Here is an 18,925-nt window from a genome sequence, read left to right on the forward strand (position 1 = left end):
CTGGTATCTTCAGCTTTGTGTATAAAGCAGAGTAAGGTGTGTGATATGAATGTAAGTGACTAAAGAGCACAAAGTGAAGTTTGTAACTTCATCTGAAATTCTGCAACTTGTTGCTTTCTTGTTGACTGCCTGCCAGTGGGATTTTCATAAAGATGAGAAAATAGAGAGGACTTCTTAATGAATGTTTGTTTCTTTGAAAAACAGCAATCGAAAGTGAAACTTTTAATACAAACCTGTTATTTTTGATAAAACTTTAAGTCCAGGTTACAATATTTATTTAAAATGCAAGAGACAAAAAGAAAGACAAAGAAAGTAGAACCCAGATATTTTTTAACACTTGTCTTAAGAGTGAGGAGTTATGTTAGTGACCATCCTCTTCCTCTGTAGCCATCATCTTTTAGGTCTCTTTCTTGATCAGAAATATTTGATTATTTCTCTAAATTGGAACTCATTCTACAAAAGCAACTCAAAGTACCCACTCTCCAACTGATAAATTTCCTAAAGTTCATACTATATGGGACATTCTCTCCCTCTTCTGTATTTTTTAAAAAAATCTGTCCTGGCAAAGAATTAGAAATGTTGAAATACTGGGAAATTCTAGGGGCAAAAAATATCAAATTTTCTAGACACACATAGTGATGCATTAACTCTTAAAAAATTTGGTTTAGGAAAAACAGAAGATTCTCAACTTTTAACACTGGAGAAATCTTATAACAGATGATCAACATGTTGTTCTTCCAGAAAGTCTGTATAGAAAGATATTCTGATGATATTTCAGAAATGTGAGTTCTGGAAATCAGAAAATATTAAGCCTTAAAGTCTTGGAGTTCAGATTAGTTAGGATGAAAATTTAATATTTTTTTTCCCTGTGTTCCTTGAGCCTGTGGACTAGAATCAAAGTTAACGTGTTCTGAATGTTTACAATTTGCGTTGGAGATGAGTAAGTTCAAAAGACATACTTTATCAACTCAGTCTGATGCTGAGAAATTTTGTTATACTTTATTTAATTTGCACAATTTTGAAGAGTTATTGAGCATAAATCCCCTAATATTTTTTAAATATAGTTTGGAAATTCACACATACAGATTTATTTATATCAAGTCTTTGAAATTTAGATAGAACCTTGCTTAAAATATTAAGTTAAGAAACAAAACAGCTTTTCTCTCATGCATCTCTGGACCAATGCAATAGAGAATTATACATTTCCATCTGATTTTCATAGCTATATATTTTGGATCAAGGAAAAGCATACAGTGTATGACAGCTTCATTATAAACAGTACAAATGAATAATAAATCTTTATTCTGTATTATGCAAAGCTAAACTCTGCTTGATCACGCTAATATAAATTAATTCTTAAAACAACTGTTCCAGTTCAAAACAGGTGCAACTGATTGAGCGCTGACTGGTGTAGGTCCACTGGCTGCATAAAGCTATGCAAAAGTATTTTCATACAGTTCACACATAGTAATGTTCATGTCATGCTTTTTGTATCCAGTGTATGAAATATGTACTGTTAGTGCTGTTCCAGTTATTTTACTAAAGTGAACGTGCATTATCCATTGCTTGAAAAGGAACTATGCTGAAGAAAGGAGCCAATATTCTTTCCTCCTTCTGTCTTTAGCGTACTACTTAGAGGCTGAAAATACAGTACTTTTGCCATTGTGAAATAAAGTCTTCCTCATTTCAGAAGTACATTACTTGATCTTATGGGTGTTTAGTATTTTATGACTTCATCTCAGCTTCTTCATTACTTATAAATCACTGACACTTCATACTTAAGCAATTAAAACAAGTAGCAATTGGCTTATTACCCCCATGATCCACTGCACAATAATTGTACTAGAGAATTCATTTAACATAATAAAATGAAGAACATTAGAAATCATTTTGTGCAGAGCCAGCACTAGTTTGACAATAAGCTTTATGGTTGTTGAGTACCTTATGCTCTAATAAAAGCAAATAGATTTTCCATTGTTGCAAGCCACTGACGTAAATCCAGCAGGGCAAATGGCGATTCTAAGTAAAGAGTTAATAATCACACTGGCAGAATGTCTCAAGTTAAAAAAGTAAAACCAGTTATGTTTGTTTCTCTCCCTCTTTCCCTCTTTCCCTCTTTCCCTCTTTCCCTCTTTCCCTCTTTCCCTCTTTCTTCTTTCCCATCTTATGGAGGCAGAGAATTGTTTATTAGATGTAGTTATGTTAAATAAGTAAAAATCTTTTAAAAGTAGATATGCAGTATCAACATTTGTGAAACTCATTATGAGTCAGTCACGTACACAATAGTAAATTGAAGGTCATGAAAATGAGAAGCTGGCATTGTATCAGTGTCTGGTTTAAAAAGCCAATAAAGCCTTTTCTTATGTCTTCAGTGTACTGCAAAACATGTAGATGAAATCTTGGCATATTTCAGCTGAATCAAGACCTGAATCAAAGTCTAGTGAAGTGATTACTATATTTCTCAGTGGCTTTGGTGGGCAATATCTCCTCGTCTCTTGAATACAATGCTTGCTCAATATTGTGGCGTGGGAAACCATTAGTCAAGTGTCTTAACAAATAATGTTAACAGCCTGTAGTGGCTGTCAGTTCTACTGACCTCTACCATCTACATTCTCATAAGTGTTTTTTACCCTGTGAGATCTAATGCCTTTTATTTCTTCAAATATTACTACAATAACATTTTCTGTGTCTTTTCAGGTCAGTGAAATAAGTTTATAATCTCCATTTCTTCTTCTCCCATAATTTTATTTACTAGTTTTTCATACCTGTGACAGTGCATTTTATTCCAGAGCTGACACTTGCAAATTACTTTTTAGAGAGGGTATATTCAGAGACCTTGGGAACTGGCAATCCATTTTTAAATCTACCATTTTACTCATCCACTTCTATGGGGGTGGCACAATGGGAAGCAGAATCCAAAGTCAATAGATCTGCTAGCAGATCCTCCCCAAAACTTTGAACATCTTGGAATTGATTGCCTTGTTAAATTATTTATTTAACATTAAGGCTGCTTGCTATGGAATTTATGTTCTTATTACAAGGTATATGGGAACTGTTTCTGCCAACTCCTTCAGGGAAGTAAGACATCAGGTGCCTTTTGCTTCTATTCACATGCACTGACTTGTTTGGGACAGAGACTGCTGCTATTTTACTTCCAACAAAAGTGCACAGAATAATGCACAATGAAAAGGCAAGTGTGCGGTTGAGCTAATATGGAGACGAAAATAAACTGCTATAAGGAGAATACCAGTAGAGTTCACTGCTTTCTCTGGTGACTAGCAAGGAGTCAGAGGCTGAATTGTGATTCTGTTTCAGAAAAAGTACAATAACAGTTTAGGAGACAGTCAGGGGAGACTTCCATGTGACATGGCGTCAGGTCTGGTTAGAATTCTCTTCCGATGTACCCCTCCCTTCCTAAACACACAGTTCCCAGACTGTTTTTTGTCCAGAGCTTTTGTTTCAATTCTCTTAATTTCTTTCAATTTTTGTTGTTTTATTCCCCCCAGACAACTAAAATGAGTTTGAGAGAAAATTCAAATCAGTGCTCTACCCTACACTGTCCTACTATATGAAGTGACATTACAGGTGCAGAAGTGACAATAAAAAGAATTATCAAAGCACGATTAGAATTAGTGGAGAATTTATTGTAAAGCCTGTATTAAAGCATGTTGTGGAAAGTGTGTTTTGAATGGTTGCATTCTGAATGTTTTTTATCTTGAAGAAAAACACATCAAACAATTATTCAATAAGCAAGACGTTTAAATTAATTTAGTAATTATTACTGACATTAGGACAAAAGAATATAAATGCAGAAGTTAAATACTTTATTCCTGTTAGAATCATTGTTTCAGCTTATTAGAAAAAGTAAAATAAGTTAGTCTACAACACTGGGAAGTCAAAAACATATTTAAGGGAAGTAATGCCCTTTCCTCTGGCCTTTATTGTTCTGCCTATTTGGAAGAAAGAACATTTAACCTCTGTGTTAGCAGTGATAATAATGGTGGGTAGTACATCATAATCTTTCAGAGGAAGTCTGCAAAAAGCTATTTAAAAATATGACAAGTAAATAATACATAATTAGCCAAGTTTTCTGCATTCACTGACATAAAAAATTAATGAACCTTTCTCTCAGTTTGAAGAAAGAGTTGAACAATTATTCTAGTCCTTCCTACAGTGTATTAGCTTAAGAATAAGCAATAACTTTTGTTAAGACTATATGGAAAAGTTGCATATTTTTTCCAGACTCTGTGCCTTTATTTCTGGTATTCTTCAAAGAATTTCTTCATGAGGACAAATTACAATATGTTATTGAAATAATTCCTGTTTTATGAAAGTCTGGTGGTAACACTGTCTCTTTAATGACATAGCTTTTGTTGGCGTGAGCCCTGATCTAATTTTTTTCTGTCTCCTGACCAGGTGTTTGCACATTAGCAATAAGCTTCAGGTGGTTTCCTTCTCCCGTTTATCATTCAGGTCTCAGAGCACTACTTATCAGTAGGCTCTCAATGGAGTTGTATCCTATACCTTGGATTACCTAATCTATTTTGATTTTAGATGAAACACTGATGTTCTTTTCCCTTTGGGCAATGACAGTAATGGGAATTGGTTGCCAAACAATCTTTTCAAAACAGAAGTGGTTTGGGGTTTGTTTTGTTTCTTTGGGTTTTTTTTTAATGAAAAAGTATCATAAAAAAACATAAGAACACATTTCCTAGCTTCCTTCTAAAACTTATCCTTCCTTGCCCATAGGAAGACTCAATTTTGAAGAATCGCAGCCGGACTATCTTTATTTGTCAGAGTGTCTCCTTGCATAATTTCAGAAAAATAATTCCGTCTTTGGTCCAGTCAAAAATAACTTCAGCTCCTTCATTTTCTCCTGATCTTTCCCCCTTCCACGTGTACAAGAACCATTATTTAGTGACCTACTGAAAAGTCAACTCCTGGAGTTATCAGAAAAAAAGACGCATTTGATTTAATTTTTAATTTTTGTTTGCTAAAATTTGCTTTGTTTTATTATACTTCCATTTTGGCACCTTTCTCCATTCTGTGGAGGATAAACTCAATTTTCTGGTAGATATTGTTTGTATTTATATATCATATGAACAGCTGAAAATGTGCTCATTACATAGATCATTATTTTTACTATTTTATAATTCTCCAGTTCTTCCACTGACAAGTTGTGGGGCCTTTATATTTATCTTTGAAAAGTCATACAAAGCACAGATGATTCTGTTATGTGCTTTGCTTCTATGCACTTTCATAATTCTCTTCTGCATGGACAGAAAATTAAACATAACATTAGAAGAGACTATGCAGAATTAGACCAAATGGCCATGTAGTCAAGTATCTATCCAGTACTTGTAACTTGTATCCATACCTGAATCTAATACTCTCTCTTTGGTGGTGGCCAACAGCTGCAGTTAGGGAAGAGCATAAGTGCAGGGCAAGCATGTGCCTGTACACATTCTCTCCAGAAGTGTTGCAACTCCTGCCTTTCCCTTGAAGATGCCTTGTTTTTCCTCAAAGAAAACTCAAATAACTTCCCTAAAGAATTATCTAGTTATTATTTGAGTTACAGGAAATATCTGAAAATATTTCTTTAGATTGCATTGTGCTTTGAACTGTAACATTTCTGCCTTCCATCACACATCAAGCTTTAATGAACAATTATATCTTTCCTCTGAAATATTTCTAGGTTTTGGAGTCAATAGGTGTGTACAACTTGTCAGCATGAGAGTTCTATTGGCAACATGTTCACCAAGTAAGCTTTTTGAAATGTTGCTTTTGATTCTTCATTGATTTGAAGTACCTTAAAGGTTTTATCTTCATTGGCTCATTACAGTGTTTGAGATTCCAGGAACATATTTATCATTTGTTTGTTTTATAGTTTTGTGAATAATGTGGATGAGCAAGCAGGATATATCAGGTCCTTGAATTAGGCATTTACTCTCAATGTATATATAACTGCATAAATAAAGCCCACTAATCTGCCCTGAACCTTCTCATTTCCCTATTATATTATAGATTTTAGTAAAAAAAACTTCCTATTTTTGCAAAAGTGATGATTGAACATATTCTGACAAAAATGGTCCTAAATACTACCCTGTCTCCATGTAGTAATAGATAATATTTGAATAAAGGCTCGTATTTCCAAGCAGAAGGAGCTCATTAGAAACATTTTAAATAACTATAATAATTTATTTATCTATAATGAAATACATAAGTGGTCATATTTGATACAGACAGTATAATCAGTTATTCTACAATATGTATATATAGAGAAGCAGGCCAATCATATAATTTCTTCTTTTATGTGTTTTTAATAATGACTTCCTCAATCGATTCTAAAAAAAGCTCCCAAAACAGCTGGAAAGTATAATTTCCTGAGTGTGCACTTCATCCCATTGTCCAGGTTGTAAGTAAGGACATTAAACAGTATTGGCACTAGCATCATCTGTGAGTGACACCAGCCACCAGTTGCATTTTCTGCCACTGACCAAAAACTGACCCTTCCAGCCTGATGGTCCAGCCAGTTTTCCATCCACCTATCATCCGTTTACCCAGTCCACATTTCACCAATGTGGCTGCAAGGAGTCTCTGGGACACTTTGTCAAAAGCCCTGCTGAAGTCAAACTGCACGGCATCCACTGTCCTCTCCTTGACCACAGTGTCAGTCAGGCTGACTGGGTCCAATTACCCCTTGGGTCAACTGTCCCAGCTCCTTTCACCTCTCTGTTCCCTGTCACCTTCAGTCTTATCCCTGCCTCCCGCAGCAATAGTTTGGTGATAGCTTGTGGTTCCAATTGCCTGTCTAAATAGAAGTGCAGTAAGGAAGTTTTTGGATGTTTTGAGGCTTCCTAGGCTACCCAAGGAACTATGCTCAGATCTGCAGAAGGAAAAGCTTTAGACAAGAAAGATCATTCTGAATGAAGATTCTGAGCTCTAGGTGAAGTCTGAATAGCATCCTCTCAGGCCACTATGTGATATAGGCATAAGAAACCTTGAGGATAAACATGCAGAATTTAAAAAGCCTGTTCAAACAGATATGCTGCAATTAACAGAGCAGGGATTTTTTTCCATACATTTTTCTGTTTCCTAAGTAATCTCCCATTTTACTCTGAAGCATCAGTTTTGTCTAGAAATGTTATCTTTTCAGAAAAAAACATAAAGATAACTTTAATTACACCATCAGCTATTACCAGTGTTGCTATTCAAACTAGTTAGGGAAGAATTTGGTTGCAATTCCAAAGTTAGAATAGTTTTTCTGTTTTTTTTAAAGATCTGCCACTGCACTGATATTCTTGCAAGCTTGCATTCTCTTTTTCCCAAGTTACATGGTTATGAATATGTGAAAAATAAGAGCAATAGTTCTAACTTTTTAGACCACACGGTACTGTAGATTGTAAGATGCTTTTTGGTATGAACTCTCTACTTCATGCTTCAGCAGTATATAGTTTAGCAAGAATCTAATAATGCATAACAATGTTATACAAAATTAATGTAATAAAACCTTGGAGCAAATTGTCTTGCCTATGTACAATTAAGCAGCAGCAGCCTTCAGAATTTTAATGCTGTTGGAGAAGAGGAATTTGTAAATGGGTTGTGAGCTTTACCTAAAGTTGCCTATAAGCCTCCTGATTTGTAATATGTATGTTAAAAAAAACCCCTCAGCAACAACTACACATTTAACCAGAATATAACAGGAATAACTAATATAATAAAGGATGACAATGGTAATTATAGAATCTGTCATAATTTCTTTCTTAGATGGTTAGTTAGATTTTATTTGTTTATTTAATGTCACTGAAATGTGGTTTTGTTCTCTATGTAGATCTTTCGGTGAGGACGTTGAGTTTTGTCCTGCTGATATTTACCATGGAGAGCCATGTACTCAATTCAGGATTATTAATGTTATCCATCTAATTTTGAAAGAAATTACAAATATGTTCATGGAGGGGGGCATATGTTATTTTATATCTTCTTTATCAATGAAGCTTTCTTATGCATTCTGAATCAGTCGTTATGCAGCAACTCAAGCAAATCCAGTTCACTTAAATGTCAACATGATCATAAAGAACAAAATCAGGAGTGAATCCTGAAAAAAAGCAGCACTAACTATACATATACAATAATATCTTTGAGAGACTGAGGATATACTTGAAATATCACATTTATAATTCACATTGAATTTTTGTGATTAGTTTGTGAAGTTCTTTTAAAAGTCAGAATTTTTCTCCTGCACTGTTACACATACTACTCTTTATTATCACATATTGACATTTATGCTCTTTGTGCAAGTTATTTGCTATTTGTGCAAATTATTCATGCAAAATGCATAAATATGACTTCACATTTTCTTCTGGGGATTTTCTTTCCTAATAATATTTGACTTCACATTTTCTTCTGGGGATTTTATTTCCTAATAATATTTAAGAAAATTCTTTGTAAGAAAAGATGAGAATTGGCAAAAAAAGTGTCTGTCTAATAATTTTAAATTGTCCTGCACATCTTCTGATGTCTGTGTCCTGCTTCTCAATGAAAAAGATCTGTAAGATCCTTTTAAGATCATTTGTCGTCTTTTGACAATTCAGAGAAAGCAGAACCGACCCCCTCACTCCCCTATGTGTTCACTTACCTGAATGACTTTTGGACATACCAATTTTTGAAATTGGAAATTAGCACCTATCCGCCACCTTTGAACAACCTTGACCTTTGCAATTGGTATTAGGAACCATCATGAGTACAGCTGACTGGTATCCCTTCACCTGAGAAATACTTTGCACTGGAAAAAATGTTAGAAAAAAATCTGAAGTGGGATGTGATGGCCACTTTAGAAAGCAGAATGAGAAAACTTAACTTAATCACGGCTTGTTTATATTTCTACCACAGTAACTCTTGCAGGTTCTTATGTGAAAATCTGATGGCATTGTTCACATCGGGAATACTGATTATATATATTTATATCACAGTCTGTTAAATATTCTGTGATTCTAAATAATGAGTCTCAGACCACTTTGCAATTTACTGTTTTGGAGTCTGTCAGTGACAAAGCTCAGTACAGGGCTCTTATACTCAAAGCCTGTAATGAAAGCTCCGCAGCAGAACTTTTTCCCAGAGGAAAACTTAACAGTGAGCAACTATGGCAAATGTCAACATATACTTTTTCAGATAAGACATCGTTCTTCTCTTTTATTTTTTCTCCTTACAGTGATACATAAGCAAAAATGTGCTAGTAAAAATTATATATTGACTGCATAAACTGCTGAAAATGTTAATGTTCTGTTAAATATTAGAATTGAACACTCCAGTATAATTAATCTACATGAATGCATTGCAGCTGGAAATAGTAAATAGTAAGCTGCCTCAGCATCTTTCTCTAGTTTTTAAAATGCCATGTTCATTGTGGAACACTAGGAAATTAATAAAAAATGTTACAAATAAGTACTTTGAAGCTGGTATTTCCATTAGGTATGACTTTTGCTTATCCTAAAAAAAAAAATAGAGTAAATGACTCCCTCAGGGGCAAAGACCAGTTGTGCTTCCTTCCATTTAATGAAGTTTAAATGACAGGCCTTGAGAAACCCTTGCTCTTCCAGTTCAGTACAATGCTGAACTGCACTTAGAGCTTTGCGGTATATAGTAGCTTCATTTGAGCAGTGTGGAGTTTGTATTATTTAACTCAGCAGACAGAGGAAAAGGGATTTGAAGGAGCAGAATTTGTTTTCCTTTGATTCTTCTCCTCCTCTCCACCATGCAACTGCAGTGTGACAAAGAGATAATTCAGCTCAGGGCTCAAGTAGAGGTTACTTTTCATGACCACGTAGCATGAAAAGTACTTCTAGCACCACAGACTTTAATATTGACAGTGACAGTGTTAAGTCAGTGGATACTGGCTGTATCCAAGCATAAACCAAGAGTTTGATGTGTTGATATGGCTGCAGTAAAGCCGTATGTCTGGATACAGACACAACAAAGTACTATTATAATTTCAGATGACTAAAATCTAACTACTTTTGTAAATCCTGTTGTAGATTATTTAGAGGAAAGACATGGTGCAATTTTAAAATACTGTAATTTCTTATGAAACTATGTGATAAGCCATGAAGCATGAGATACAGCCAAGAAACTGGGATGGACAAAGCTCTGAGGCTACCAAGATGATGACTTTCATAGTTTCTTTTTATGTTGATCAAGTAATTGAAGTTATAAACCTTCTTTTGACACACCTAAGGACTTGCAATATTTTGGACATAAAAATGTGAAAAAGAGATTTGCACTTATCCTAAGTGTAACAACTCTGTGAAGCAACAAGATATTGCAGAATTATGTTATAATAGAAATTTTAGTCATGTAAAAAAGCACATTACAACAGTTTAATTTGATAATGTGTGTGTGAGCTTACTCTCGCTTTTACAAATACCATACTGTTTTGATAATTTCCCAGACACAACTGTGTAATAATTGCATGTCTGGAATGGTTGAAAGCATGAGGCAAATATAATCTAAGCAAGTTTCCCTACAATAATTGTATACTGTCATGTGTGATTGGCTAAGTGTTATACAGAGTATACAAAACATAAGCAAGCACGCATCCTTAATTAAATAAAAACACTACTGTGCTGACATTCTTCTTTTTCCATGAACTTCAGAAGTGCATTTTTATGATTCAGTCCATTGTGAATGTTTTTGCCTCTCAAGGATATCCTTGGAACTAGAGGCAGTGGATGTTGTGCTGCACAAATACTTAACCCGACTCTAGAAGAATTATAGATGTTTCCCCAACACATTGTGCCTATGCTTTGTGTGGCTGCAGCTATGCTGTTCCTAGATGAGAGCTGCTATGTCCTGTAGTGTCCTGTACCTCTACTTATTATTTCAGGAAACTCTGTGATGCGTGGCATTGCTGAGTGTCACCCATGAATGCCAGGGCTCAGTGAGGGAGTTGGATGGTGTCCATCTCCATTCCTTATGTCCATCTAAGCAGAGGAGAATTGGCTACTGAAAAATTCTTGTACCCTCAGGGAGTTTCAGGAGGGTTAAAGTCAGAATTTGTCAATAAACAGAAACTGCCACTTAAAATGAAGTTAAAACTGGTTTGGAACAGTTGTGCAACCTCCAGGGTATACTTTTGTACTTTAGGAACTTTGTATGTTAGAGCTGTAAGTAGTTTGCAATTTGGCTGTCTATATTGAGCAGAGACCTGAATCCGTGCTTAAACTGAACTTCTCACTGTCTCCACTTCATGAAGGCAAGCCTATATTCAGATTCTTGATTTTGGAAGAAAGTAGCATGAGTCTAAACACAGGCCTATCTGTAGCATAGATGGAATTGGGTATGCTGCGCCTCCAAGTACCCCACGCCATCTTCCTTGTAGAAGACAAAACTGGCATACAGAGTGAGGGTGTGTGAAGTTTCAGTTCCCAGCTGTCACAAGAACACTTTGGAATAGATGTACTTCTTTATTTCTTCCTCAGTAAAATGAGAATTGTGCCATTTACCTTCTAAGAGAATTGTGACGATAAATTCACTACAGGTTTTAGGTACTCAGCAGATTTAATGGAGGAGGTTGTATAAATACCCAGGAAAGAATCACTGAAACCAATCTATTAGGACATCTTTAACAGTAGCTTGCAATGTATAATTATCCATTGCTTCCCTGCTACTGGGCAATTACATTGCCAGTAAACTAAATTAGTCCATCTGTGGGTTATGTGTCTCTAGGATATTCAGCTAATTACATTACAGTATATTTTTACTCGTGAGAAGCAGAAATATCTAGTGATTAAGAGACTGAATAGTGAATTTGGAGCTGTGGTATAGATGCAGCTCATTGCATAACGTCCTCATTCATCACAGTCTTGTCTCCCTCAGCTGTGGATCATAATGAGTTAAACACCATTCTGTGAACTTCATTACATACTTCATGATTAACAGAAAGAGAGTTGGCATTGCCTCCTTGTAGATGAATGCTTTGGATTGTTTTGTATGTGTCTGTAACCTAGTTGAGCAATCAGCATGTGATACAGAGCTTTATGTAGTAGGATGAAGTGGGTGCTATATTAGCATTCTGAGGCAGAAAACTTGAAATCCTTTTAATTTGTCTTAAAATTTTCAGAAGTGGGTATTTAACAACATAGTTGCATAACCCAAAGCTGAGACTTCTAAAATGTTTATTGTGGCTTAAATGTGCATCAGTGTAGAGGTAATTAAAACAGTCAGAAGAAAAATTCTGACAAGCTGACATCTTCAAAACAAATAAAGATTCTCCAGATATTTATAACTTTGTGTCAAGGGCAATTTATACTCCATGTCATATTACAATATTTAATTTGTTTTTGTTGTCATACTATATTAGCTTTAAAAGACTTTTAATATTTCAGCAGCTGCTGCATTGCCCCAATCACTACAGAAAAAAAACATTCGATACTGAGTGTACACTTTATGCCAAGCATGTTCTTTGGATTACTCACCGCTGACCCCTAGGTGAGTACCTTTCTTGTGCACAAAGTTAGCTTCTGGAAGTAACAGAACATGTATGAATGAAATTTGGAGGAACAGAGCAGGAAACCAGCAGCTTTGCTGCTAGTAATCATATTTAGTAATGACCTTATGCCCATGGCCCTACTGACATACAATGTGGTATGTATTGTTATCATGCTGTTCTGAATGAGTAAAGGGGCAGAACTTTTCCCTCTCTGAAAAAAGCAAATTGTTCCCTAAATCGCCATGAATCAACCCTGAATCATGGTCTAGAAGCAGCAGATCAGAGCGATCATTTTGGTTTTTATCTACTGGACTTCTGTATGCCCACTCTACGAATGGCACACTGTGCATTTAATTTGAAATTCTTGCTGGTATCAAAAATCTGGAGAAAGTAGTATTGCTATCTCTACCTTGCTTCTAATATATATTTGTGTGAGAGTTACTCATTAAAACAGATGCTTCAGGGTCAGGGTTTTTTTTTTAATCTGTCATGGTCATTACATATTTCTTAATTATTTAGAGAACTCAATTAGAATGTATCTGATTTCTGCTCTAAATTAGATCTCCTTGTGATGGTTATGAAATATTCTACTTTATTGAACAATAGAAACATATAGCATTCCAGGATAAGAATAGGATAATAAATGTTATAGGAAAGGTCTGATTAAGATAGTATTACTAAGCCTTTGGATTTTTTCAGTCCTCTAACTATCAAAATTCTGCAGCAGTACTGAAAATATGACACCACCACTTGGATTGATAAATCGGAAATGACACAATTCAGAACAGTGCTTTGAACCTGTACCAGAGGTTAAAACTATTAACGGTGAAGTAGCTTACTGAAATTAGACTCTACTTGAAGCAAATTGATGTCATTGATTTGTATGACAGGCTGTAGTACTCAGGCTTTAGTGAATGTGAGTGTATCTGTGTTAAGCAGAGGGTACTGTCACCTTCATACTTTTAAAGACTATCCCAGACCATTCCCACTGTTAAATTTCAATTAAACAAATTTGGTTGGAAAAAAATGTTCTATATGTCTTTTATCTACCCTGAGCTGCTGGCAAAACAAACTGGCTTTTCCATATTTGGCATTTATTAATAATACTTTGAATACCATGGCGCTTTTTAAGCTGAGTGTGGTGGAATTCTCATGTGGGATTATTAAATGAGTCAATTTGCATTCTAATGAGAACAAATGTTTGGGATTGCATTGTTAAAATGGTAAAATGGTGTGTGTATAATTATTTTGCAGCTTAGATTCGCAGAACTCATTTCCCCAAACTCTTTTTTTTTAAATAACTAAAGAGACAGAGCATACTGACGGCTGGAGGGGAGGTGATTAGGGTAATTTAAACTGTTCACAAATGACTTTGCTACTGAATGAAAGCATTTCTTTGGCTTTGCTGTGCTCCTTTCATTATCTTTAAGCGGCTGCAGTGTTGAGTCCCGTAAGAAGTCTCACCAAGCTCTCTTTCCTTGTACAATTTCTCATTTGTATTGATTAATCATTTTGTAATTCCATTCTAGGTTGCCTTGCTCATCTTTAAGGCATGTGCTGCTTTTTTTTTTGCTTGTCTATCCTGTAATGGTTATGTTGTCTCTTCTAATACCTTAGCTTTATCGCTGCAAGTCAAGCTTTAAAACATTAATCCCTTCATGCTTTAATTTCATATTCTATTACCAGAATGAATGCAAATACTGTTTCCTTTTTGCTCCTTTTTAATCATCTTCACTACAGCTTTTGCAAATGGTCCAAGAGTAAAGTAAGCTTTTTATTACAGTCAAAGTCAATGATTTGTTCAGCTACTCTTTTCATATATTTTTCCACAACTATTGCCAAACAAGAATCGTTTGCTGCAGGCTTCTGAGACGTTCTGCTACCTTTCTATTCCCCATCTCATGCCCTGCAAAGCAGCATTGTTTAAAATACTGCTTTCCTAAGAAAAGCTGTGTGTTGCTCAGGGCAAATTACCATGAGATACTGCAGGGAGGTTTTAATAAAGCCTTGTCTTCGCGTCCCCCCCCACCCCATATCTTGTCATAAGCAATTGTGGTTGCGAGGTGTGGGTAGGGGCTGCTCTTTAACTTGCTGTGTAAACCACCAGGCACCACTCTGGCATTGTAAACTTATGTAAAATTTATGTAGAGAGACCTTAGCAGCTCCATAGTTAATCTCAAGTTATACTCTTCAAGCAGGTTTTAAATCCCTGAGATTGACACAAACTTTTTTCAAAGATCCCATCAGAAAACTTGTACCATTTTCAGTGGGAAGTATATATATGGAAATTTCTAGCTAAAAAGCACACAGTCTGGCTACAGGTCAGAATTTTGAGTAATTTATAGTCCTCTATATAGTTTTTCTGTTTTTTTTCAGGTTCTGACCCTTAGTAATTGTGACAATTACAGGATCCTGATTTCTTTTAGAGCATAATTCTAGTGTTATCTGAATGAATATTACTGTTTCTCATTAGCAGTAGCATCTTATGCCAAAGAACCCAGAAGTCTCATTCTCTCCAATTTTCCTAGGGCAGAAGGAAGGAGCTGCATCATGGGAGACAATTCTGTGTCACCTCAGAGGGCAAAGGGCTGCATATCAATCCCTGCTAACACTCAGGAAGGACAAAACCATTCCTTTTCCTTCTCACTGACTGTTCCATTGTTTCTTTTGTAAAAAACCCAGTCCTTTCAGTTAGATTAATTACGTTGTATCAGACATTTGTTTTGCAAAACTTAGTTGTGTTTCTAATTCTCCACTCTCCAGCAAACTTGCAATCAGTAATTGCGTATAGGCTGGATAGGAGATTTGTTGTGGCTGAGAAACCTGTGTTTATATTGTCTTACCTCTGTAAAAGCAGGAGGCTCCACTGCCTCTTGCTGGAGACTTGAGAATATACCCTACCTTCTGTCTTCCACAGTGCGTGATCTGTTTTTCTATGCAATCAAAAACAGACATGAGATTAAGGTATGCTAGTCCTCCTTTCTAACAATATCTCCACCACAACAGAGTTTCTGTTGTTGCAGGTGTGTGGTTTCTTTCAGCACAAATAGGAAACTCCTGAAGAGAATTAAAGCAAAATAACACACATGCCATCTCAATGCAACTTCACAGATGTTTTAGCCCCCAGAAATACTTTGGTTTTCCCCTCCACAACTTGCTCACCATTTTCAGCCACTCACAATGTACATGATCCATGCTAAACCTTCATGTTCAAGTTCACAGCCTTTATGTTTACAGAAACAGACTATGTGTTTCTGTGAAGTTAGTGGGAAAAATTATGAATGTATCTGCTTAAATTATGGAAGATCTAAGTCCATTTTGTGTGTTCTTATAGTAACATGATAAAACCATTAATCATCATTAAATCACAATGCTCATCAACACGTATTTACAGCTTAACTAAGAACCGTGCTTTCTAAAACTGCCAATTAATTATCAGAAGCACAAACACCTCTCCACCCACAATCTGTTAAATCATTGGTTATCATACCTTTCCACATTCTTTCCATATCTTCACAATGTCCTTTAAAATATCATACACTCCAGGCCTTCCTTAGAGGCTTTTGACAACAGAAGAGTTATCAAACTTCAGAAGCTTGTGGTTTGTGATATTTATTAGCAGTTAGGTTGGCTTTAGACCCCTGGTGTTTTGGGCTGGGGCAATGCTATTGCCTAATGGAGGATAAAACTCAGCATTCATAGCACAGTGTTTTACCCCATTTATTTCAGCAGTCTCTGGTTTAGTTCTGGCTATTCAGAAATGAGTGTTCTCTTATCTAGTCTTCTATTTTATACTCAGCATAGCAGGAACTGGCAGTCAGCCTGCTAATTTTCATCATTTTTTTACCACAGCAACATTTAGAAAAATTCTGCTATTGTTGATCAGCTCACAAAATACCTGCCGTGAGTCTGCCCACCCACGTGCCTGTTTACACATCTACTTCAGACAACACGTACTGCTCCAGAGTGATGTGTAATCTCGACAAGAAGTAGAAAAGTATTTATATTGATATTTTTGCAAATACTATGCCTGGCACATAAATTGACATTTATGGAATGTTTCAGAGTTTAACAGGCTCAGTTGCAGCCATTGGATGTCTCCTTCTAGAAGGTTCCTTCCAGAGCTGTGGTAGTGTGAATCCCACCTGCTGGCTGAGGGAACTCACAGAATTATGTAGGTTGGAAAAGATCTTTAAGATCATCAAGTCCCATTTAATGTTTACATTAATTGCATTTAATGTTAACTTGCAGCAGTCACTAATATTGTACCACTACATGTTGCTATAATCATAGAGAAATTACTCTTGGACAGCAGAGGTGGCTGGGGCTCAGGCCAGGCCGGGGCGGCAGTGCCAGGTGGTGCGCACAGGTGAGGGAGGAGGGGCCTGTCCCTGGCAGGAAAGCTGAGCACAGCTGAGCTGGGGCTGCCATTACGGCTGGGGCTGCTGGGGCAGCTGGGAAAGCAGAGAGGCAGAAGAGCTGAAGAGAGAAGGTGGGAGAGTGGTATGGAAGTAAGGTAAAGTGTTTTTTGCTCTTTGCAGGGAAGTTTTTTAAGTGGGGGCTTGGGAGAGAAGGGGAGCTTGTGTGGGGGTGTCTAGGGTGGGGCAGTCCTGAGGTAAAATGGCTGAGGGGAAAGAGGGGGAGGACTTTGGCAGTGGGTGGCCTCCCGGGTGGACTGGCTCTGCTCCTGAGGAGGTGTGCTGTAGCAGGAGGTGGTGGCAAGGGAATGGTGCTTGATATGGCTGTGATGGAGGCTGTGCTTGGTGCTGGCACTCACTGGTAGCCCTTTTATCCATTGGATCAGCCATTGGAAGTGCTGTGGGGGCAGAGCAGGTTTTGGCTGCTTCTGGAAAGGTGAGGTACTGTACTCTTAACCATGAATGTTTTAAAATGCTGTTTTCAGTTATGTGTTTAGTGACCATGCTAATGGCCTGCTTGGTACAGGACTCTTATGAGTCCTATAAACCACTACTAGTGTATACAGACTCAGTTTTGCAGACTGCCATTATCAGGTCTGTACCTCTTGTTTGCATATTTGTATAAATATGTGCTATTTAGGTGCAGTTCTACATCTCTACTTGTTTCTGCCAAATAATCATGTGACTGCTATATTAATGAAGGGGAAGGCTGCCACATCATTATTTCAAATCTATGCTAGAAGGGGGTTAAGGGAAAAGTAGTCTAGCTCTGTGCATCTCTTTTTCATGTGTGTTTTATTTCTCCAAATAGCCCTCAGTATTGGCAACAAGAATGTCACTTCTACTTTAAAGTTAACATGGCACTGCTGACTATGCAGAAATGCTTTGGGGTATGACCGGTTGTCTTTGTTTAGCCTGCACCCAGGGATAAACAATTACCAGTTGTTCTGTCACCCAGTGTCCCTTCCCCAACTGAGAAAGGGAACTGGGAAAAGGAGGGACACTTGTGGGTTGAAATTTAAACAGATTTAATAAAATAAGGAAACCAATATCAATGCTAATACAAAACACACCAAATTATACTTAGCCCACAGAGTGGTGGCAAGTCACTCCAGGGATAGTCATTTTTAAGAAGGAGAAAGAGGGAGAGGAGAAGAGAGCACAGCAAAAAGAGCTCCCCCCTCCCCAGCAAGCTTTCCCTTTTATAGGGAGTGTGACCTTTATAGTATGGAACACACCTGTGGGCCAGCCTGGGGCAGCTGCCCTGGCTTTCACTGCTAATGGCCTTGATCACCACACCACAGCTGGCCACAAACTAAAACAAAATGTAACAGAAAATTGGTTCTATAAATTTTATCCTCACAAAACCAGGACACCAGTATATAGACAAATGCATCTGGAGACAGTTGTATTTGTGGGCTTGTTTCATGATCTCATGACTTAAGCTTTGGAAGTATTATCGATACTGGTATTCTTGAGGAAAAAAAATAAGCTTGTGTCCTTGGACTTTCACATTTATGAAACAACATTAGTTCCATCACAGGTATGTTTAAAAAATTAAAAATAAAAATTAAAAAAAAATAAATAAAAAACCCCCAAACAAACAAAAAAAACAAACCTTGAAAACCAGCCATCCATTTTGCTGCAGGGTGCTGTTTAAGGGAGGCTTTCATAACTAGTGCATTCAAAGGGAATCCTTTTCTGCCCTGCTTTTCCAGAAATATCAAAAAGCATTTGTTGCATCCAGGTCCTTCCATTTGTCAGACAGCACTTCAAAGACTGCAAGACCTTCAGTCTGTACATCCACCATGCTCTGATGGGAAATTTTCCTATAAACACTTATATTTTAGTCTTTCAGATTTTTAAAATATTTGTTCTTATGTAAGTTTATGGCACAAAACTGAAGATAAAGCTGTCTTTTTCTGATAGAAAAATTGTTGATATTAGATTTGTGACTGTTAGCTAGTATGCAACATACACATGGGTGGTAAAATATTGAGCGTGACCAACAGGTCTTAAAAAC

The sequence above is a fragment of the Nyctibius grandis genome, chromosome 22 (genome assembly GCF_013368605.1).
Source record: "Nyctibius grandis isolate bNycGra1 chromosome 22, bNycGra1.pri, whole genome shotgun sequence".
NCBI lineage: Eukaryota > Metazoa > Chordata > Aves > Nyctibiiformes > Nyctibiidae > Nyctibius > Nyctibius grandis.